Genomic DNA, 23957 nt, shown 5'->3' with positions numbered 1-23957 from the left:
CCATTTAAGGTTCTAAATATTTATTTTTCAGCTTTTTTTTTAAAGTCTGGCACTAAAATTGTGCTAATGTACAACTTGTAATTATAAATATTTATTCTTTATCAGTGAGAGTTAAATATTTTTTTAAGGAGTGGTTGGAAAGAAATACAGTTTTATTCCATATGAGTTCTGCAGTTATAACACTTAGAGAGACATAAATCAGGTAGATAATTGTGACTAACCAACAATAATTGGCTTTATAAGTACAATGAAATTATTTACATAGCTACACCTCATTCAAAACAAAAGCATAAGCTATTATATTACTGTAACTTCATTGAATGTTATTTTTATACATTTTAAAAATGCATGTTGGTACATTTTATCTGTTTTTATAACTTTAAAAATTAAAACAACTTATGTAACAAGTGTGTGGTACAAGTATTGTGAACATATTAACTGAAAGCATGAATTCTTTTACTGTACATAGCTATCTTTAATATTAAATTAGTTTTCATAATTTTTGTGTGTTTTCAACAGTTAAGTCACTGATATTATTAGGGTGAATCAAAACAAGTGTTCAAAGTCTGCTTTATGTAAATCACACACCACATCATTGAAGTGTTTTATCTTGTTACTCTCAACAAGGCTACAGTTCAGTTACATTCATCTCTTGCAGAAAGGTGATATAACTATTTTAATTTCAGGAACTGATCCTAAATCTGTACTGTATGTTTTTTATAAGTAAGAACAGTGTAAGAAAGGTGACAAATGCAAGTTTTCCCACGATGATGTTGAAAATAAGAGTGAAAAGAAGAGTATTTATGTAGACTTGAGAGATGAAGGTAATGTAGTTTATTTTTTTATCTATGCATCTATTATCTGTTAAAACGTGAAGTGTAAAGGTCTTTTAAATCAACTGTATGGTTTTATGTGTTTGCATTATTAGTGTTAGACTACTGAAGCATTTTAAGAGTTTAAATGTCCATCTTCAGTTTACCTTTTAGAAAATTAATGTAGATAAATCTAATTCTGTTAAGGGTATCTTTCTTTTCAAATATAAAAAATTTAAATTCTATATTTTTTGGTCAAGATGAATTTTTATCTAATAAAAAATTTGGATTTCAATCAGTTAATTATTCCTTACTGCACTTGATAAACCAGAATAAACATATGATGTCATAGAAGAATATTCCTGCAGCTTTCAAATAGTCAAAAATATTTTCAGAAGTAAAACCACAACAACAAAAGAAACAAAATTCCTGTCTTTGGTATTTTTCCTCTTTTCCCTGAGTCTTACATTGAGATTTGTTCACATTTATGAGAGCTCTGGGTATCTAATATGTTGATAAACCAAATTACTGCTGCAGTAATATGTGATCAGTGTATTGACTATAGAAATTCCCATTACAGCTGAACATGCTACTGGTAAGATTTCCCAGGAATTTAGTTCAAAGTTATCTACGGACTTTAATTCTCAGGAAATTAGATTCATGGGTTTAGCCAGTGATTTCTTCTTCTTTTCAGTAAAACAATGTTTCTAAGTAAGAATGTAATCAATAAGAAGACATTTGGACTCTCTGTTTTTCTTTGTTTTTAACACTTTTTATTTTAGTCTGTCATATTCCACACCATTTCAAGAGTTTTAATTTTCCACTACTTTTCATGCTTCCAAGTTGTTTGCTTTGGGAGAGAATTGCTCTTCTCATACTTTTGTTTCTGTTGATACCAGTACTACCAGGGGACCGGTACATGTTGATAAACTTTACCATACCTCAAATCTGGTTGATATACCTGTGGTAGTTGTGACTCAGATGTCATTTGTGTGGCTTTACTCTTATTTACACATGGGAGAATTGAGTATTTCATGTCATTAATGTATGGATTTTGGTAAGTTAGATATTTATATGTTCTTTATCATCTAAGTTATTTTAAACGAATTATAAATGAGATGTTGATTATTAATTGTGTTATTACTAGATACATTTAATCACTTTGCAAGTACATTAATCTTACATACTTTGTGGTCTCAACAGATTTCATGGCTTTGTTAGTTCATTATTAGTAATTTAACTAGGTATGTTTAGCCTAGATTGTTTGTAAGTTGCAATTATTACTACTAGTAACATATAATTATTTTATTTTTCAAAATTGTTAATCATGTGCTAAACCATTTTCCCTTCATAATCCACAATTTAAAATTCTTCCCCACAGTGTCCACTTCATTGCCCTAAATCATGTTTTCCATTTCAGGACTTTCCTGTTTGTTTGGACAAACCTCAATTCTTTTTTTCACTCTATGATAATTTGTGCTCTTCTCTCTATGAATAACTAGATAATGTTTGCTTCTACTCATTCACAGTCCATAGACCACACTCCACTGATTCTACAAGATACAATAGAGGGAGGATTCCTCATGATAGTGGGAGAAATCCATTCTTATCTCCTCTCAATAACCCATTCATTTGGGTAGTTTTCTTCTTTTCAACCTCATTTGGGCCCAGCCTTCTCCTTTTCAGGTTTGGAGCAAGCAGTTCACATGTTCTTCACCTCACATTTCTTGCAGTTAAATGTATTCTATCTTTGTGGGGATGTGAACTATGGATCAAACTTGTATGTATTCACTTTAGTGGGAACTGAGAGATCAGTGAAACTTCTTACCCATACACACTGCCTGCATCCATATACTAGTAACAACATTTACTAGTTCATGTCTTGCCTTATGTATTGTATGTTATAAAATGTTTTTCATTTTAAGTTTAATTGTCTTCATTAGTAAAACTTGATTTCTTTGCTTATGTGATGTTAACATGCATCTGCTTGCAGAAGAACTGAGTCAGTTAACCAATCAAAATAAGAGTTTGTGATACTTATTTTAGCAATCAATCAAAATTATGATTAAATCAGTTGTCATGAAAGTAATAAACTAATTGAAATTAATGTTTCTAGTTATTCCAAATATCCAGATGATCAAAATATTTGTTAGGTACAAACTTGCATAAGAGGCAGGTGTGGGGATGCTTTATGACTTCCATTGCCATTAAATTTACTATTCCTGTCATTGTTATTGCAAAGCTACAGAAGCTATCTATCACTGCACCAATTTTGAACCATTGACTGTCAACTCTGGCTATTTAAATAATTAGGTGTAAATTTATTGTATTTTGATTTTTTTTCACACTGTGTGATGTTTTTGCTTTACAATTGTATCACTATTATTTAAAGTTGTATTAGTGTGAGCACATTTAGAGCAGGAGCCCAAGTGGTCCAGTCATTCATATTTTTAGTATTTAATAACTGTGTTCTTCAGTTATGTATGAGAGAATGCAGGTGAGGTGAAGGGATCCATAGGGGTAAACATTATGCACATTTTTCAGAGATTAATAATAATATTGTTTAATATTATATTTGAATAGGCATTAATTTAAGGTAGAGATCAAGGGAGTTGAAACCCCATCCCTTCTAGCTGTTTTTTTTTTTAAAGTAATACCTGTATCATTTAATGTTTTTATCTGTGGGGTCTTAACTCCTCCCTCCATTTAATTAGGAAAACAGTCAATAGTATTGAAAATAAATATGAGGTTTCAGTATCTGTTTGATTGGTCTATTAATTACCTTTATTATTATTTATTTGAATTTAGTTTATTTTGAATCTATAACAGTCAGGTGTAGCTTCAGCCATTGACTTATGAATACAATAATATGAACATCAACTTAATGTTTCCCTGGTAAATTATCAGGCCTTGGTTTTTATCCAGAAATTAACAGTGTGCATGCATTCTAGACTTTATGGAGATTTGTTTTCCTTAAAGAAAGTGCTATTTTACGGAATTTATAATGCATAATGGAGGGGTTTAGACATTTTCATTGTTGGTTGGTTAGCTTGGCAATTTACCGTGCAAAGCAACTAAGCTATATGCACCAGACATTTTGGTAATGAAGTTAGAAAAAAATTACCTTTTTTCTCTAAATGATAATAAAAAACTTTATTTCAACCCAAATTTTGAAATAACTATTTGTAGTTATTATTTCTTACATCATTTGTAGCCCTTATATTTATGACACTTGTAGCTCTTGTAACATATGCCTACTTTAAAATCTGTTTTTCATTGTTTGAAAGTTATAATGTTCCTGACAAATGTTTTAGTACTGTTGATATCCAAAATAAGTAAAAATGCAAGTGACAAAAAAGAATTGAAAACAGATGTGATGCTTGCAAACATTAAAATGTGAATATAGTTGTAGACGTGGTTTTCCTTTCAAAATATAATAATTTATTTCAATTAAAGTTTTTAAATGTTTGTTTTTATTTTCTAATTGATCACATTGGTAGAAATAAAGATATAGATTTTAAATTGTTCATTACAACCTATATGAACTAATAATAATAGACTTTCTAATTAATTTTATCACTAATTACTTGTAGCACATAAGTATAAATAATAAAAACAATGAATGTGATGTACACTTATTAATTAAACTACTAGAAGTCTAATTGGACCCCCTCTTCATAAAAGAAAGAAAGAGAAACTATTCTTGCTATGATAACAGTTGTTGAGAAAGTTTAAATGTACTTGGATATAGCACATAGACTATCATGTGTTGATAAAGTTAAAATATAGGTTGTTTTTTATAGCTTTGTAAAGTTTCTTTTCTGTTCCCTTTGTTGTGAATTCTGAATGTATTTGTGTATAAAATTATATATATTTTAAAGCTATAGTTTTAGTTTTATTCAAAGAGAAAATATATGATAACTTTGCATAAGGTAAGTAAGCTTATACAGTTTAAAGATGGGTTGAACTGATAACAAATCTTATTAAAAGTTTAACATGATAATGAATGTATAGTGTTTGGAAAAGGTTTTGTCATCTTCAAGTTTAATAATATACCTACACACTGAAATGTATATTGTATGAAGCAAAGAGGTTGCATAACTTGAGATTGCTTAAAGCATAATAGTTATTTTGTTGATGCTCTGTTTCTAATTACTGTTTTTTACTTTTTAATAAACACATTATGATTTTATTAAGTTGCAGTGTTTGTAAACATATTTTTTAATATGTTCACCAAATAAAATACTGTCATCAAATTGTACAATTTTACTATTTGGTGAATATGGTAGGAAATTGCAAAATATTGTGATGTTGTAAATATTTATTAAGTAATGTTCTAGTATGTTTATTTTGTTCAAATAATGAAGATAAATAAATTGTGTAACTAAAAATGGCAACTGTTAAAACGATGAAGGCTGTTATGTGAAATTAAGGGTAATTTAAAAATTAGTGAAAAAAAAAGAGTGAAAGAAAAAATTAAAAATGATACCACGTTAGAATAATGTTGTGGTTGAAAAATGTTAAGAAGTAAGCATGTGCTTTTCTTGTATGGGTTATAAAAGGTGTGGTACTAATGGGTTGAGTGTAATTGATCAGTTCAAGGAATTCAAGGAATTATTTTCCACAAAGTAGGGCACACAATTCTTATCTAATGAGATTATTAGGGATTTAGTAACAAAAAAAGAAGAGGAACATTATTTAATGTTGTCCTTTGCATAATTTTTTGCTTCTTTCATAAGTACTCTTAACTGGTGGTAATAAATACAAACTGTAGATGTTTAAATCCTTAAACAGAACTAATTTACAAAATTGTAAACTTGTTAAGCATTTTAAGAAGAAACCCCCACTAATATAGTAAGTTCTAATACAGAAAATCAAGATTTTCTAACTTGTTTACTATACCACTTGGATGGAAAGTACATAAGTTATAAAATATTTCTATTTAATGTTGTTTTAAGCATTAAACACACAGAAAATACATTTTTGTCATTTAAAAACTTGACAGTCAGACATGTATAGATCATATACAAATTTGTAACTGTAAAAGGTGATGCATTTGGTTTGTTCTCTCAAAACATCTCAGTGATGGTATACTTAACATGTGATGAAACTTGTGGTTACCATGAAACACATTCATCTATTTAAAAAAACTGATACTGACACTCATAATGTATAAATATTAAAAACAGACTTATTTGTGAGCTTTCTGATATTTTAGTTATTAAACTTTCTATATTCCAGTTGGTAACAAAACATTTTGTTGTTATCCCATTTCACAGTGTCAGGATGGCATCTGCATAGTGCTTGATATTGGTGGTGTTGCACAGCATCATCCTTATCATACAGTTGAATGTTTCTGCAGAGTTGACTTGGCACCTGCTGAAATTGGTAAATCCATCTAGTATTAAAAATGCTGTCTTCTCTGTAAATCCTGTCTTCATTAGGATTTGGCAATAACCTTTACTGAGGTTGATCTTTGAAGAGAACCTGACCTTATAATTTCTAGGTTGTTCATAGTTTCAGAGTTGAACTTCATCACAAGATTCAGCTTTTGGAAATTTATTTAGAAACAGTTAACCTATCTCTAATTTTTGTGATTAAAACTGGTAAATGGTAGGCTAAATTTGAAGGCTTAACAATTCCAGCTTCCAACATTGCCTCAGCTTCCTGCTTTGTAAGCTACAGTGGAGCGCCATTAAACCGCGAAATTGCTTAAGCCGCTGTAGCAAGTCTTGTCCCAGAATTTTTGATGTATTAAATCTACTACCTGGCTTTTTAAAGTTTCTCACACTCTCCTTGTCGTTGACACTGACATGACAAATATGAGCGAGGATTATCGCGGCTCACCGCTAATTTAAGAAAGTGCAAAAACGTGGCTTACGAATTTAATCCTGGCTTTATAACTTCAAGGAGATATTTAAAAAGGATTTGCTTTCATTTGGGAAATAAATAGAATATATTACAGTAGAAATTGACCGTTAATCTACCTTATCTGCCCTGTATGCCAGCTTTATGGAGGCCGCCATTGTTACCGAATCACACCTCTCCATACATTAAACTTAATCCGCGGTAAATCCGTGAAAAAAGTGATCAATAATTAAAGTATTATTTTTAATTCGATAATCCAATATTTTTATGGAATTGTATAAATATTACCCACAAACCCAATAGACATCACTTCAGTTTCTGAGCTGTTAGCGACTTCGGCTTTTCAGTCACAAAGGTTTTAGCCGCAGACCACTTAAGCCGTGGTTAAGCAGGTTGACCCTCCAAATACTGCATCTTAACAGCGCTCCACTGTATTTCATTGCATAAGGTATCTGAAAGGGCTTCACTTTAGCTGGATACCATGTTGTTGTGTTGCACAAGGCCTATCTTTCCTGGTCTATCCATGAAGATATCTCTCCTCTTTCCATTCTTTTATCAAAATTTGACATGGTTATATATCATGTAATCTCCATGCTATTTGCACTTTTACTATAGTTGTGCACATATTGGTATTTATTTCCACTGTCCTTCTCATTTTCTTCTAACACAACTTACCACTGTGTAATCATGGCTGTGGCTTACCAAATGTTGTAAACGTACTTAATAGTAATGTAAATTTATAAGTGTGTTGGACCACAAAATTTTCTACAGTAGGTATCTCTGACTTGCTGGCAGTGAAATTGACAAAAAATTAACAACATGCACTCCACTTGTTTTTTTTAAAATAATATATGTTTGAAACAAGTTAAATGTATGTACAAAATTATTTACACTATGGAGATAATATTTGTATCTAAGACACTATACAGTTTTCTTTTATTGTCCAAAGTCCACTTAAGCCAATTCAACAGTTTTAGAATTCAGTTGACAAGCTAAACTTTTATGTCTTTTAATCACAGTGGTATCATGATATCACATGAGCTACTACGGTTGTATCCTTAACTTTCAGTATTATTCTGTTTTTTGTACTTCCAATTATCATCTTTCTTTTGTTGAAGTCCACATATGTGGGTTCAATTGGTTTAGAACACCCTTTTATGAGACATAATATTCTCCTTATCTCTTTTAAACTTTAAATGTCACCCTAACCTACCAACCATTCACTTCCACAACAGTTAACTTTACAAAGTCTAACTTTTCTGTGACAGTTCTCTCTCATGTGACTTTTACTCTTTTTTCATTCATCTAGTTATAGTTATTTATACATATATCACAGTCTTGACATCACTGGATTGTAAACACAGTGTTCAATAGCCTCAACATCAGTGAGTTACAAAGTAAATTAATTAGTAACACTACCTCCACTAAACAGTCTTATATTCAAGTTGGTATAATGTTTAGACATAAGTTTTCTCTGAATACTTTGTTATTACATTATTATTGAATAATATCATAATTTTATACAGTTATATTTCCTGTACATAAATTGTTATCTGTATGCATTCATAAAATTACATCTTGCTCTATGTAATTTATAAAATTGTGTTCTGTGTGTGTTTTATAATATATTGTTGTATTATATCTAATTTTACAATTGTGTCATTACATTGTGTACTTCAAGAGAGCAGCTCTTAGGTCTAACTTGACAAGAATTTCATTTTAAACATTTTTGGCATTAAAAAGTATTTTAGTCTCTGTCTATCCACACTTCAATCCAAGTTTACTTGTTGAATTTCATATTTTGTACTTTTGTCTTCCTCTCTTTATGTTTATGAAGGATAGTATACTTTTAATATATTTTCATAAAAATGTACATAAGTTGTTGTCATTGTTTTAAGTTGTTTAGATTTTTTATACACAAGACTTTATTGACTTATAACAATTTAGATCTTTATTACATTCTTTTAATGAAAACGTGTGTAAAGTGTAACAGTTAATATATAAATTTGGGAAATAAGTACATACACATATATGTAAGTATAAAAGACATTGTGTACAAAATTTTTATATTTGTCTGATTGCATGTTTGTTCAATATTTAATTGAAATATATTTTGTAAGCATAGTATCAACAACAACATTATTTTGATTTGTAGATATCAAAATGAGAAGAAGGAAAAAAGTTCAAGTGGAACAGGACAGGAAAAAGTAGAGTTTAAAGCTGGTCATCACATTGGTGTAAGTGATATTGTAAAACTGTATGACTGTCATCATATGATGAGTATTATTAGTAAGTTAAAGTTTGTTGACCATCATCATGGTGTAATTATAATAGATGAACTCTACTGGTCACCCTTTAATTTAATGAAATATAACTACTTGTTATCATCTATTGTAAGATCAACAGTTTGTAAAATCATTCTTGAAATTACTGATCATCACTGTGGTATAAATAATTATATATTTATTTTAAACATAGCTTGTACTTTGCTTAAGAAGAGGTAAGCTAACTTTAAAAATAGCAAGACAAGTTGATGTAGAATTTTAACATTATATAGTACAAAATGCATTATTAATGAGTGTGGTCATAGAGCATATTTAAACTTGTCAAGTTTATTCTTTTCATTGTTAAGTATGTTTATCTGAAGAGTAAACTAGAATCTTCATAGTTATGAGTCTTCAAACAGCTCAGTGGACGAGAGATTCAACCCAGACTTGGCTGTAGAAGGCTAGATGGGTGAAGACCTCAAAGCATGAGGTCTTGTTTGCATGCTATTTTATCTCTTAAGGATTTTCATGGAAATGTTATTAAGGAATGTTGCTTAATTAAGTGCCCTCCGCTAGTACAGTGGAATGTCTCCGGATTTACAACACAAAAATCAGGGGTTCGACTCCCCTCGGTGGGCTGGGCAGCTAGCCCTTTGTGGCTTTGCTATAAGAAAAACACACAGCTTAATTAAACAGTGTGTGTTTTATCCAGTTCATCAATATCATTTGATATCATAGTTTGTTTCTTCAAAGAGAAAAAAAAAGTTGTACAGTGAAACATTTATATATTTTTATTTCTGTCTCCACATTACAGGCTGTGGTATCACAAGGATATTGGAAGAATTCTCTTTATACAAAAAAAAGACTTAATTATAATCTCTCTATTTTTTTTTTTATTAATACCAGCAAACTTGGTTGTCAGTGTTGACACATCAGTGAACAGTTTTGTGTCTTTTGTAGCTGGGAAATTGAAAATTGATTTCAAAAGGATTTTATAGTTTTGGAGGAAATAAAAATAAACATTTAAACTCAAGCCAAAAGTTTAAAAATACATATATTAATTTATTTCATGTTTTTAACCATCATTTAAGAATCAGTCCCAGTTCAAGATTTTTCTTAACTGAAAAGGGGGGCAGTGAGACATATGCTGGGATTAAATCTGAAATTATGGTAAAACTAAATTTATGGATAATAGTAGCTTTGGGGTTGGAGAACTATTTTAGCTCCCTCCCACTAGTGCTAGCTCTGTTAAGAAATATAATTGCAGAATTAATATATATAAATATTACTTTTAAATTTTGTCAATGTCAATGCTAACGTGTACGAGATATATTTATCATAAAATTTGAGGGCATTGGAACATATAAAAATTTAATCTTTGTAAACTTTCTTTGCAGTTGCACAACTGTGATTCATATCTGGAACTAACAACTGAGACCTTTATCCTGCAAGCAAATGTAGGATTAACATTGTTACCTAATCTTCATGAAGTGAACAGAAGAAAAGCAAACCTATATGGTAAGAAGATGTAGTCAGTATCAAGTATTACATTAAGAAAGTAACTGTTATAGTTGTGCCTTAAATTTAATTCAAGTGTCTGTTGAAGTAGGAAAGTTATAGTTAAGGTTTAATATGAAGTATCTATTTTAATAAAAGAATTGTTGACAAAATTTTAAAAGTATGTTATAATAATACGAAGTTAGAACATAATATAAATTAGCTGTTAAAGTAAGATATTGTTAAAAACCCTTATTATCAACTGTAATAATAATTAATTTGTATTTAATGCTTATTAATTTAAAAAAAGATGTTCAGACTTATTTAACAAAACCACAACTATTTGATTTTAGAAAAATCATGACATTGAAAATGTTAAAAGAAAGGTCTGTCTGTAAAAGGTAGTTTGCAAATTTTTTTACAGACACTAAAAAAGCCTGAATGAATTATAGCTAATAAGAATGATGAATGTATTGATATATGTAAAAATTATATATTTGCTTTGTTAGTTATTGTCAATGTTTCAAAATGTATTGAGAAAAATCAGGACAGATTATGTTGATTAAATATCATATAGATAATTATATCAGTAATTGTTGGTATCATTGTTAGTGGTATTTTGCACTAACATGGTGTTCATTATGATTGTTTTATACAATAAATTTGTAGGAGAGGAGGAAGCTTCCTGAAGCAGCTGATTGAGAAGATCATCTTACTGCTACAGTAGATGGAGAAGCTGTTCCAATCAATGAAAACCTATCTGATGAAGAATTGGATGTGTAATAAGTAGAAATCCTATAAAGTTACAATGTATCAAACTTAACTGTAGTGTGTGTAACTGAACATTGGCAGTGACTTGTATCACCCAGATTCTTCTTAAAGATAATTTCAAGATTGTTTTACAAAGTGCCCTACCACAGACATGATCTGTACCACTAGTAGATGTCTGCTCTACATTTATTTATTACTTACTTACCTATAGCTAAACATTTTTGTAAAAAAAAAAAAAACACATTTTATTGAACCTGATGTTTTGTTCAAAGTTACCAAGTTTGGTTTTAGCAATTTATTGCTCAATGCAGTGATTAATATAGTGTTTCTAGAATTGAAATGCTAAAGTTACCTTAAAAACAAAAATTGTGTAAGATTGATAAAATGTTTTAAGTAAAACAAGATATAACAGAAGTAAATGTGATTTTTAGAAAGCAATAATTTTTCTATCTTTATGAATTTCATTGAATATCTTGTTATAAATATTCATTATTGTAAAATAAATGGCGAGAAAAATTAAGCAGTGTGAGTTTAATTCATTGATTGGCACATATCAAATAGTGTTTTTAATTTTTGTAAATGTATAGTTGTATTTATTAAATACAAAAAGATATTTAATAACTTTCTACAAATTCACAGAAGGATATAAACAAAAGCAAACATAATGCATTTCTGACAGTTAAACAGAAATAACAAAGTGAAAACAGATGTATTGATATTTAACCCACACAAACTTATAAAAAGGGTACATGAACAGACCAAGTACAGTCTGCCTAGGAATGCAACAAATAATGCCAAATGAAGTACATCTGGGTAAAAACATCCAGTGGAAGCACCATGCATGAGAACTATTTGATCAACAAGTGTAGTGTGCCCAGAGAATCACCTCAGATATACAATACTGTGGGCAAGTGAGGTCTACAGGGAAAGACATCCATGGAAAGCACCATAAGATATGTTGAATTATGCCAAGTGAAGTCCATCCAGGCAAACATCTTTAAGTGGAAGTGCTTTGCATGAGAACTATTTGATGAACAAGAGTGGTCTCCCCTGGTAACACCCAGGAGGTAGCACCTTTGGTATAAATATGATCTGGTCAAGTACTGGTATAAAAACATGCAGAGGAAGTGTCTTGGGTTAAGACAGATTATGTCAAGTGCAGTCCATCTGGGCAGAAAATATCCTGTGGAAACACCTTTCATAAGAATTTTGTGAGCAACAAGTGCAGTTAACCTGAGCAAAAATGTTAAGGGAAAGTGCCTTGGATCCTGATTGTTATATTACAGTGTAATCATTGTTCAGTATCACAGTAAGAATAACAATGCTAGCCCTCTTGTTGTTGAGTGGGTACACATAATCTACAAATTAAATTTTAGTTTATTGTACAAAACTACTCAGGAGGAATCTTCCTTGGTCTACACTCAAGAAGTGGAAAGGACTCCTCTACTCCACTAGAAGAAAAGGGAATGGAATACTTGTTGGAGAGTCCAGAGGAATGACACAGTAGATACAGTACTATGGGTGTCTGCAATTCCCTATATAGAAAGACTCTAATTATAGGAGCCATGAGTCATACATTTCAGTGTATAGGTATATTATTAAACCTGATGATGACAAAACCTTTTCCAAACACTATACATTCATTATCATGTTAAACTTTTAATAAGATTTGTTATCAGTTCAACCCATCTTTAAACTGTATAAGCTTACTTACCTTATGCAAAGTTATCATATATTTTCTCTTTGAAGAAAATTTCTATAGCTTTAAAATATAATTTTATACACAAATACATTCAGAATTCACAACAAAGGGAACAGAAAAGAAACTACTAAGCTATAAAAAACAACCTATATTTTAACTTTATCAACACATGATAGTCTATGTGCTATATCCAAGCATATTTAAACTTTCTCAACAACTGTTATCAAAGCAAGAATAGTTTCTCTATTTCTTTTATGAAGAGGGGGTCTAATTAGACTTCTAGTAGTTTAATTAATAAGTGTACATCACATTCATTGTTTTTATTATTTATACCTATGTGTTAGAAGTCATTAGTGATAAAATTAATTAGAAAGTCTATTATTATTAGTTCATATAGGTTGTAATGAACAACTTAAAATCTATATCTGTATTTCTACTAATGTGATCAATTAGAATACAAAAACAGACAAACATTTTAAACTTTAATTGAAATAAATTATTATATTTTGAAAGGAAAACCATGTCTACACCTCTATTCACATTTTAGTGTTTGCAAACATCAGTCTGTTTTCAATTCCTTTTTGTCACTTGCATTTTTACTTATTTTGGATATCAACAGTACTAAAACACTTGTGACATTATAACTTTCAAACAATGAAAAACAGATTTTAAAGTAGGCATATGTTACAAGAGCTACAAGTGTCATAAATATAAGGGCTACAAATGATGTAAGAAATAATAACCATAAATTTTTTTCAAAATTTTGGTTAAAATAAAGTTTTTTTATTACCACTTAGATAAAAAAGGTAATTTTTTTCTAACTTCATTACCAAAATGTCTGGTGCAGACAGCCTAGTTGCTTTGCACCATGAAATGCCAAGCTAACCAACCAACAATGAAAATGTCTAAATCCCTCCACTGTGCATTATAAATTCAGAAAAATAACGCTACCTTTAATAAAAACAAATCTCCATAAAGTCTAGAATGCATGCACACTGTTAATTTCTGGAAAAACCAAGGCCTGATAATTTACCAGGGAAACATTCAGTTGATGTTCATATTATTGTATTCATAAGTTAATGGCTGAATCTACACCTGACTGTTACAGATTCAAAATAAAGTAAATTCAAATAAATAATAATAAAGGTAATTAATAGACCAATCAAACAGATATTGAAACCTCATATTTATTTTCAATACTATTGACTGTTTTCCTAATTAAATGAATGGGGGGAAATGGAGGGAGGAGTTAAGACCCCACAGATAAAAACATTAAATGATACAGGTATTACTTTAAAAAAAAAAAACAGCTAGAAGGGATGGGGTTTCAACTCCCTTGATCTCTACCTTAAATTCATGTCTATTTAAATATAATATAAAACAATATTATTATTATTTTCTGAAAAATGTGCATAATGTTTACCCTATGGATCCCTTCACCTCACCTGCATTCTCTCATACATAACTGAAGAATACAGTTATTAAATACTAAAAATATGAATGACTGGACCACTTGGGCTCACACTTATACAACTTTAAATAATAGTGATACAATTGTAAAGCAAAAACATCACACAGTGTGAGAAAAAAATCAAAATACAATAAATTTACACCTTATTATTAAAATAGCCAGAAAGTTGACAGTCAATGGTTCAAAATTGGTGCAGTGATAGATAGCTTCTGTAGCTTTGCAGTAACAATGACAGGAATAGTAAATTTAATGGAAATGGAAGTCGTAAAGCATCCCCACACCTGCCTCTTATGCAAGTTTGTACCTAACAAATATTTTGATCATCTGGATATTTGGAATAACTAGAAACATTAATTTCAATTAGTTTATTATTAACATGACAACTGATTCAATCATAATTTTGATTAATTGCTAAAATAATTATTACAAACACTTATTTTGATTGGTTAACTGACTCAGTTCTTCTGCAAGCAGATGCATGTTAACATCACATAAGCAAATAAATCACAAGTTTTACTGATGAAGAAAATTAAACTTAAAATGAAAAACATTTTATAACATACAATACATAAGGCAAGACATGAACTAGTAAATGTTGTTACTAGTATATGGATGCAGGCAGTGTGTATGGGTAAGAAGTTTCACTGATCTCTCAGTTCCCACTAAAGTGAATACATACAAGTTTGATCCATAGTTCACATCCCCACAAAGATAGAATACATTTAACTGCAAGAAATGTGAGGTGAAGAACATGTGAACTGCTTGTTCCAAACCTGAAAAGGAGAAGGCTGGGCCCAAATGAGGTTGAAAAGAAGAAAACTACCCAAATGAATGGGTTATTGAGAGGAGATAAGAATGGATTTCTCCCACTATCATGAGGAATCCTCCCTCTATTGTATCTTGTAGAATCAGTGGAGTGTGGTCTATGGACTGTGAATGAGTAGAAGCAAACATTATCTAGTTATTCATAGAGAGAAGAGCACAAATTATCATAGAGTGAAAAAAAGAATTGAGGTTTGTCCAAACAAACAGGAAAGTCCTGAAATGGAAAACATGATTTAGGGCAATGAAGTGGACACTGTGGGGAAGAATTTTAAATTGTGGATTATGAAGGGAAAATGGTTTAGCACATGATTAACAATTTTGAAAAATAAAATAATTATATGTTACTAGTAGTAATAATTGCAACTTACAAACAATCTAGGCTAAACATACCTAGTTAAATTACTAATAATGAACTGCCATGAAATCTGTTGAGACCACAAAGTATGTAAGATTAATGTACTTGCAAAGTGATTAAATGTATCTAGTAATAACACAATTAATAATCAACATCTCATTTACAATTCATTTAAAATAACTTAGGTGATAAAGGACATATAAATATCTAACTTACCAAAATCCATACATTAATGACATGAAATACTCAATTCTCCCATGTGTAAATAAGAGTAAAGCCACACAAATGATATCTGAGTCACAACTACCATAGGTATATCAACCAGATTTGAAGTGTAGTAAAGTTTATCAACATGTACCGGTCCCCTGGTAGAACTGGTATCAACAGAAACAAAAGTATGAGAAGAGCAATTCTCTCCCAAAACAAACAACTTGGAAGCATGAAAAGTAGTGGAAAACTAAAACTCTTGAAATGGTGTGGAATATGACAGGCTAAAATAAAAGTGTTAAAACAAAGAAAAACAGAGAGTCCAAATGTCTTCTTATTGATTACATTCTTACTTAGAAACATTGTTTTACTGAAAAGAAGAAGAAATCAGTGGCTAAACCCATGAATCTAATTTCCTGAGAATTAAAGTCTGTATATAACGTTGAACTAAATTCCTGGAAAATCTTACCAGTAGCATGTTCAGCTATAATGGGAATTTCTATAGTCAATACACTGATCATATATTACTGCAGCAGTAATTTGGTTTGTCAACATACTAGATACCCAGAGCTCTCATAAAAGTGAACAAGTGATCTTAATGTAAGGCTCAGGGAAAAAGAGGAAAAATACCAAAGACAGGAATTTTGTTTCTTTTGTTGTTGTGGTTTTACTTCTGAAAATATTTTTGACTATTTGAAAGCTGCAGGAATATTCTTCTATGATATCATATGTTTATTCTGGTTTATCAAGTGCAGTATGCAATAATTGATTGAAATCCAAATTATTTATTAGATAAAAATTCATCTTGACCAAAAAATATATAATTTAAACTTTTTATATTTGAAATGAAAGATATAAACCCTTAACAGAATTAGATTTATCTACATTAATTTTATAAAAGGTACAACTGAAGATTGCCATTTAAACTCTTAAAATGCTTCAGTAGTCTAACACTAATAATGCAAACACAGAAAACCATACAGTTGATTTAAAAGACCTTTACACTTCACATTTTTAACAGATAATAGATGCATAGATAAAAAATAAACTACATTACCTTCATCTCTCAAGTCTACATAAATACTCTTCTTTTCACTCTTATTTTCAACATCATCGTGGGAAAACTTGCATTTGTCACCTTTCTTACACTGTTCTTACTTATAAAAAACATACAGTGCAGATTTAGGATCAGTTCCTGAAATTAAAATAGTTATATCACCTTTCTGCAAGAGATGAATATAACTGAACTGTAGCCATGTTGAGAGTAACAAGATAAAACACTTCAATGCTGTGGTGTGTGATTTACATAAAGCAGACTTTGAACACTTGTTTTGATTCACCCTAAGAGTATCAGTGACCTAACTATTGAAAAACACACAAAAATTATGAAAACTAATTTAATATTAAAGATAGCTATGTACAGTATAAGAATTCATGCTTTCAGTTAATATGTTCACAATACTTGCACCACACACTTTTTACATAAGTTGTTTTAATTTTTAAAGTTATAAAAACAGATAAAATGTACCAACATGCATTTTTAAAATGTATAAAAATAACATTCAATGAAGTTACAGTAATATAATAGCTTATGCTTTTTGTTTTGAATGAGGTGTAGCTATGTAAATAATTTCATTGTACTTATAAAGCCAATTATTGTTGGTTAGTCACAATTATCTACCTGATTTATGTCTCTCTAAGTGTTATAACTGCAGAACTCATATGGAATAAAACTGTATTTCTTTCCAACCACTCCTTAAGAAAATATTTAACTCTCACTGATAAAGAATAAATATTTATAATTACAAGTTATACATTAGTACAATTTTAGTGCCAGACCTTAAACAAATAATGAAAAATAAATATTTAGAACTTTAAATGGGTGAAATTGTAAACCTGATGTTCCAAACTTTAGAAATTCTTTTATATATGACTAATGCTGAAAAAATCGTCACTTATGTCAGGGAAATGTATCTCTAAAAGTAGAAAGCAAAGAGGTTCCATCTTTAAACACATTTAAGACTACATATCAAGAGCAATAGTAATATGGTAGAATACATCATGATGTATTTCAGTTTCTATATAATACATAAGGTATAAAAACCACAGTAATTCTGGAAAGTATTTTAACTTTTTCTTGAATAACTCAGTTTGAAAGATTCAACTTATGTTATTTGCTATTTCTAAGAAATAATATCTTAAAAACCTTTATGACCTACTTAGACAGCCAGATCATTGATGTATCCAAAGATAATCTGTATTAATAACACTTATGTAGTAATTCTTAAAGTCTTCAGTTAACTATAAAATCCTATGTTTGTTAGTACTATTAAACCTCACATTGACATATTCTCCTGCTCATTTTACACCACTTCAAAACAAGCAAAAGCAACAATGGAAAAAAAGAAAAATCTTTGTATTTATATGTTTACAAAAACATGCCATATCAACATGTAGGGAGAGGTTAAGTGATTAACAATATATCATGTATTTCGTGATGACAAGAAACCAACTTGAAGTAAAAAATGTATTTCAGAACAACTGTTGCAATCTCCTCCTTTGTTAATCTGAAGATGACCTAAGAAGGTCAAAACATTGTTTTCAGTTTTATTTTGGTATAACCATTTGTCCTGAGATACATATCACTTACTTGTTATGTTGAAAGTCATACAACAATAGGAATATACAAATTTCAGAATTTCTTGCTCACACTCTCTATCAAATTACATAGAAATAACTTATGGGAAAGCTTGTCTAATCTAGCATTTGTATTAGGTAAAAATAAAATAAACCTTTATACTCCATACACAAATTATACTGCACAACAATTTTTTTAAAATGTTTTGCTTCCTGAAAAGGTTTTGCTGATTGTGACAGGTATCTGGTGGGTATGCACAAATATAGTTTTGGTTTTGCTTCATCAGTAGAAACTTTGAGAAATAGACAGCTAACTGTTTACTGGCAATAACTTATTTAATTGCGTTTATGTTTCTAATATGCTATTAAGTTCAACATAATTAAAAGTGTTTTGCTCCTGATTTTTGTTTGTATTCAATGTCCTGTGCATCACGTTGCAGTGTCCAACAGTAGTCAGCAAGCATTGACAAATTCCAGTTGCCCTGATATTGTTTTCCCATTGTAGCAAAACTGAAGATTTCAATGAAACTGTACGTAATGGGCAAATGTGGATGTGATTTTCATTATCAGCAGCCAAAAATCTATAAGGAACACCCAACAGTGTTCAAGATGCAAAAACGTTGTTGTGCAGTGTTATCTAACATTAACTTCATCCTCCACAAGCAAGGAAAGGTGACAGAAAAAAAACCTATTTCTTAATATAAAGAGTAGTATTTTACCTTTCTCATCTTTCTGTGTTGTTACAGATTTTAATGTCAAGTTCAGGTCCTCAATTTCCTTCTTTTTCTTCCTACTTGTTGATCTACCTAAGGTAATGTGAGTAGAGTGTGATTACTCTTATATTACCAACAATTTGTTTGAACCTTTGTATCAATAACTTTAATAAACATGGCATACTATTTCATTGATTAAGTAAACAAATCATGCATTACAAAGATAATTAGAGTTTTAAAATATTCAAAACATATTATGTAATAAATGTTCATTAAAAATAAAGAAAATGTGACAGCTGTTAAGATGAAAATTACACTTTATGAATTTGACATTAATGTGGTACTTATAAGATAACTATATGGAAGTATGATTTTACACAGCCTTTCATACTGTTTTTCTTCATACTTTTCTACAGACAATGTTGATGATAATTATGAAATTACAAAGTGTTAAAGACATGTTAAAAGGTCAACAGAAAATTTTGCAGTTTCAAACACTGGTAAAAGTTAAGGTAGCCTTGGATACCTTGTTTGACTAATATTTTGAATGCTAATGCACTGTCTTCTCATAAGTTTATAAGAACTGACCACACCTTTTCAGCATGATATTAAAGCAGTAAAATGAGGTAAATAACACCCAGAATTTGCCTTTACCAGACCCAACTTAAATTCATCTGATCTATTTAGGATGTGTGTGTGTTGGTGTGCATCACCACTGAATATACCCCAAATCAGTCATTTTCTGACCTCAACAAAGTATTTGGTTATTTCAAAATCAGATTTGATACACTAGCCAAAGAATACTACAAAAAAACAGAAACAAGAAACAGTCTCATCTTTGCCTTACACACCATCTCATGTGCACCAGACAAAACAATATCACCAAACAAGAAGCATCACAATGTAATTGAAAAAACAATTAGTCAACATGACTGTAATCCATCATTACTACACAACCTGTGTGAGAAAATTAGTCACTCACACAATCAGCAGAAATTCACAAGTAGCATGGAAATTTCTAAGGCAGACATAAAAAGACAGCTTTCTGTGCAAGACGTGAACTGCCTCTAAAAAGATTAATTTTTGATTACTGAATATTGAAGATGGTAATAATTGGACACACAAGTTGATTATTTTCATAAAATTAATTGATTACTTTGCATGAAACTAACTCATGTATCAATTCTCATTCTGATTACGAAATTTTGAAATTTAACCATGAATTTTGCAACAACAAGTTATTTTATGGTCTGGCCTAAAGCTAAGCAATGTAAATCTAATTCAGATAGTCAAACTGAGAGAAAAATAGTGCCACCATCAACAAAGATAACCATTTATTTTAGTTTCTGTTCAAATACATTAAAATTACAAATGGTTGATATAAATAAATCAACTTTTTTTAGACTGTTTGCAAATTTTAACACTGCTTCCACAGGCCAGACACCCAGGATTTGTGCTGAATGGCTATCCTTAATAAATAACATCATTCTAGAATGAGCTAAAACTCACTTTTAGAGTTTTCTGGTTGAACAAAAATCTCCTACAAAGTTTTATGAAAAAAATATGCAGATTTAGTAATGCTATTGAAAGTTTTTGACTCCCATAGTACACAGTAGTAAACTTGGAAGATGTGTATGTTATGTTATTAACTATTTGTTCTCATTCTTGCTTTTTGTTTTCAGAGTAGGTACAAAGGCCATGACCTTCACATCAGTGGGATAATTCTCATCTAGCTATTTCAAAAGTTTGTTCTTCAATCTATCTTTCATTTCTTTAAACATCACTGACTAACATATCAGTGCAAGTGTAACTTTCTCTGGCAAAACTTGTTGCATATTGTTGGCATATGAGAATAGTTTTGTATCATCAGATTTAATTGTATTTCCAGTCATGTTCATAAGATCATCTGGATCTCTTGGAAGTAACGTAGTACAAAGAATCCTTAATCCTGCCATGCAGAATGCAAGCAATCACCTGCTCTTTTCAAGAGCACTGAAACTTGATGCTTTTCATCAAGCTTCTTGATTTGGAAAGTTTAATATTGTTGTGGATTCAATACCAAATTGAATCGGCATTGCTCCTGTGCCACGTTGAAATACCACAACAATGTCTTGCGTTTACACTTCAGTTCTTGAATTATCTGCATCATTCATTCAGTGTCACAAACTCTATGGGATCCTCAGAAGTACTGCTACACATTTCATCTTCATCACTCTCCAGTGGAATAGATGAATCAGTCCTTCATTTTCTCTTTCTTCATACTTTTAATTTACCTTGCAGTTCTTTCACACCTGTTTTTTATGCAATTTTGACCTCTAAGTCTGAACCATTACATCTACACTGTCACTTTCTTCTTTTCCTGTATCAATGTTACTTTATCAATACAGGATCAGCACACTAATCACTGAATGTTGTAGCATGTTGACATCTGTTTTGTGGCCAGCTGTAGATCAAATTTTCACAAAGTGTGCAACAGTTATCTGTATTTTGGCCAATCAGGTTTTGGTAAAGGTATCAACCAATTAACTAAAGATCCAAAGTGACTGCAAAGTGCAATTATCTACCCATGCTGTTTTGGTCTTGTATCTGAATTTGTTTTAATGAAAAACTATTTAATATTATAAAACTAGTTTTCATAGTTTAAAACTTGCACATAAAGAGTCATTAATACAATTAAGTTATAAAGAGAAGTACTTGCCCTGTTAAGTGCTCTTGAAGCTTTACTAGTTGCTTCACGTGTACAAGTGACAGTAAGAATAAAACCATAATAACCTGTGGGACTCACTCAACCACTAGAAATACCTTTTTCTTATTACAATACAGCCACAATTCAAAGCACGTTTTCACCATTGCCTTTAAAGTCTAAAATTGTAAATTTACAATTTATGTAGTCCCTACTTATAAGTTATATACTAATAATTTCATTTTAAAATGTTGTCCAAATCTACTTACATAATTCGGCAGACACTACTTGTAATGAGAATGAACAATTATTAATTATGTGGTTAACTAACTCGTTTTCGTATTAACCCTCACAGACTAGCATTAGGCTTAGCAGCTACAGTAAATTCAAGTTACAGTACATTTTTACAAGTACAAATATTGCACTGGTTAATATTTACAATGTCCTTGTACACGACAATAAAATTTAAATATGTTTCACTTTGATAATTTTTTCTTCTTGTAAATTTTCTTTCCTGATTCGTTTGGTTTTCCTTGGGGCATCACTTCACATAAATAAATCTATAAACATTTTACTGCATCATATCTTTTAACCCCAACGTATTGAATGCAATATTTTGCTTACAAATTGTCAGTGACCTGCGTAGTAAGCTACATGTGTTATCGAACGACTTCAACAATTCAAAAAAGTGCCAAGCGAATCTGCAAAAAAATTCTCGTCATATTAAGAATATTAAAAGCGTACGTATGCTTATATTCTTGTCATTGTTAGCAGAATGGAATATTTTGTAATTCTAACAGTATTATGAGGTTAAAAGGTGACAAATAGGACTTGGATGATATCACAATAGTTGTCTCCAGATCCTAAGGTAAGTAATTAATGTGATTTTAATCTGTAATGTTTAATATTGCATTAGTACTAAAACTGGTACTCATGCCCACGAAATGTGTAAAACTAAAATTCTACGTCAGATGTTGATCAAAGCTGGTAGTAGCGGTAGTTGTGAGTTTATTATTGCAATTACAAACTATTAATTAAAGTACTTCAAAGTGTATATGAGATTGGGATAAATGGCTCATTTATTATTTGAGTTCATAATGTTTTGTGATACAATAACTTGTAAGTTACTCAAAATTTCGAATAGAAAGACTTACATTTTCAAAGCAGTATAGTTTTGTAATAAACTTTTCAAATTCCGAGTTAAAATTCGTTGGACATCAGTTTGTTTGTTTGTTTGTTCAGAATTAAGCACAAAGCTGCACAATGGGCTATCTGTGCTCTGCCTACCATGGGCTTCGAAACCCGGGTTTTAGTGGTGTGAGCCTGCAAACAAACCGCTGTACCATTTGAGGCTTGGACATCAGTATGAGCACCTTTCTAAAATCTAAATTGTATTTCATTAGGTGTCAATTAAGTCCTAAAACGTACCCTTAAGAATATTAGCAATAGAAATAATACATTTAGCAGATTAAGAATAAAATATTAGTTCTTAAAGCTATAGTCTTTGATTGACAATGTAGTACCAAAGAAACTGCTGTTGTGGCATATAACACAACTCATTAAGGATGTTCATTCGAAGCATTCAATTTCACACACACACACACACATATATATATACATTGTTTTGGGATCACTGGCCATTAATAGAAAGCCAAAGGGTCTGATATTAATGAAGATGAAAAAAGTTCTTAAACTGTTCAGTTACTTATTTTGCTTATGCTTGTGACGTTTTTGGATAAAATACATATAATTTCCACAATAAAAGATTATTACTTAAATCTCAAATATTTGCGTATTTTATACAAATTTAATATAAAAACATTTTCACCATTTCAGTGTTGATTTGATAAAAATACACATGTACTGATTATACTTTATATATGTATATATTTGTTTGTTTGTTTTGAATTTCGTGCAAAACTGCTCGAGGGCTATCTGCGCTAGACATTCCTAATTTAGCAGTTTAAGACTAGAGGGAAGGCAGCTAGTCATCACCACCCAGCGCCAACTTTTGGGCTAATATTTTACCAACGAATTATGGGATTGATCGTCACATTATAACCTTCCCACGGTTAAAAGGGCGAGCATGTTTAATGTGACGGGGACTCTCAAAGTAATTACAGGTATTAGAAAATATTTCTTCTGTCTG

At 30.4% G+C, this 23957-nt stretch overlaps 2 long non-coding RNA genes across 12 annotated transcripts in view; one reads left to right on the top strand and one right to left on the bottom strand.

Moving 5' to 3' along the window:
• LOC143242192 (uncharacterized) overlaps window positions 1-10610 on the top strand; it is a 15041-nt gene extending 4431 nt beyond the window's left edge. The window contains exons 3-5 of one of the 3 annotated variants that reach the window (XR_013022554.1): window positions 725-824; window positions 8836-8917; window positions 10345-10610. This is a non-coding gene — a long non-coding RNA (uncharacterized LOC143242192). Of the gene's footprint in view, window positions 1-686; window positions 825-1711; window positions 5500-8835; window positions 8918-10344 lie in introns of those variants that run through there. The other 2 variants (XR_013022552.1, XR_013022553.1) reach the window with 2 other exon arrangements.
• LOC143242191 (uncharacterized) lies at window positions 5787-23957 on the bottom strand. 9 transcript variants are annotated; one of them, XR_013022545.1, is made up of 5 exons: window positions 22078-22333; window positions 19132-19218; window positions 16833-16970; window positions 15785-15942; window positions 5787-6191 (listed from the first exon to the last, which is right to left on the bottom strand). It is a non-coding gene; the product is annotated as an uncharacterized LOC143242191 (long non-coding RNA). The 9 variants fall into 9 exon arrangements; XR_013022550.1 differs by lacking the exons at window positions 5787-6191; window positions 22078-22333 and adding exons at window positions 11975-12750; window positions 22963-23957; XR_013022547.1 differs by lacking the exon at window positions 5787-6191 and adding an exon at window positions 11975-12750 and having other exon boundaries at window positions 22289-22339.

This window comes from Tachypleus tridentatus, unplaced genomic scaffold, assembly GCF_004210375.1.
Source record: "Tachypleus tridentatus isolate NWPU-2018 unplaced genomic scaffold, ASM421037v1 Hic_cluster_2, whole genome shotgun sequence".
Classification (NCBI taxonomy): Eukaryota; Metazoa; Arthropoda; class Merostomata; order Xiphosura; family Limulidae; genus Tachypleus; species Tachypleus tridentatus.
Note: the sequence above shows the minus strand (reverse complement) of the source record. Positions and strands in the feature narration are given on the sequence as shown.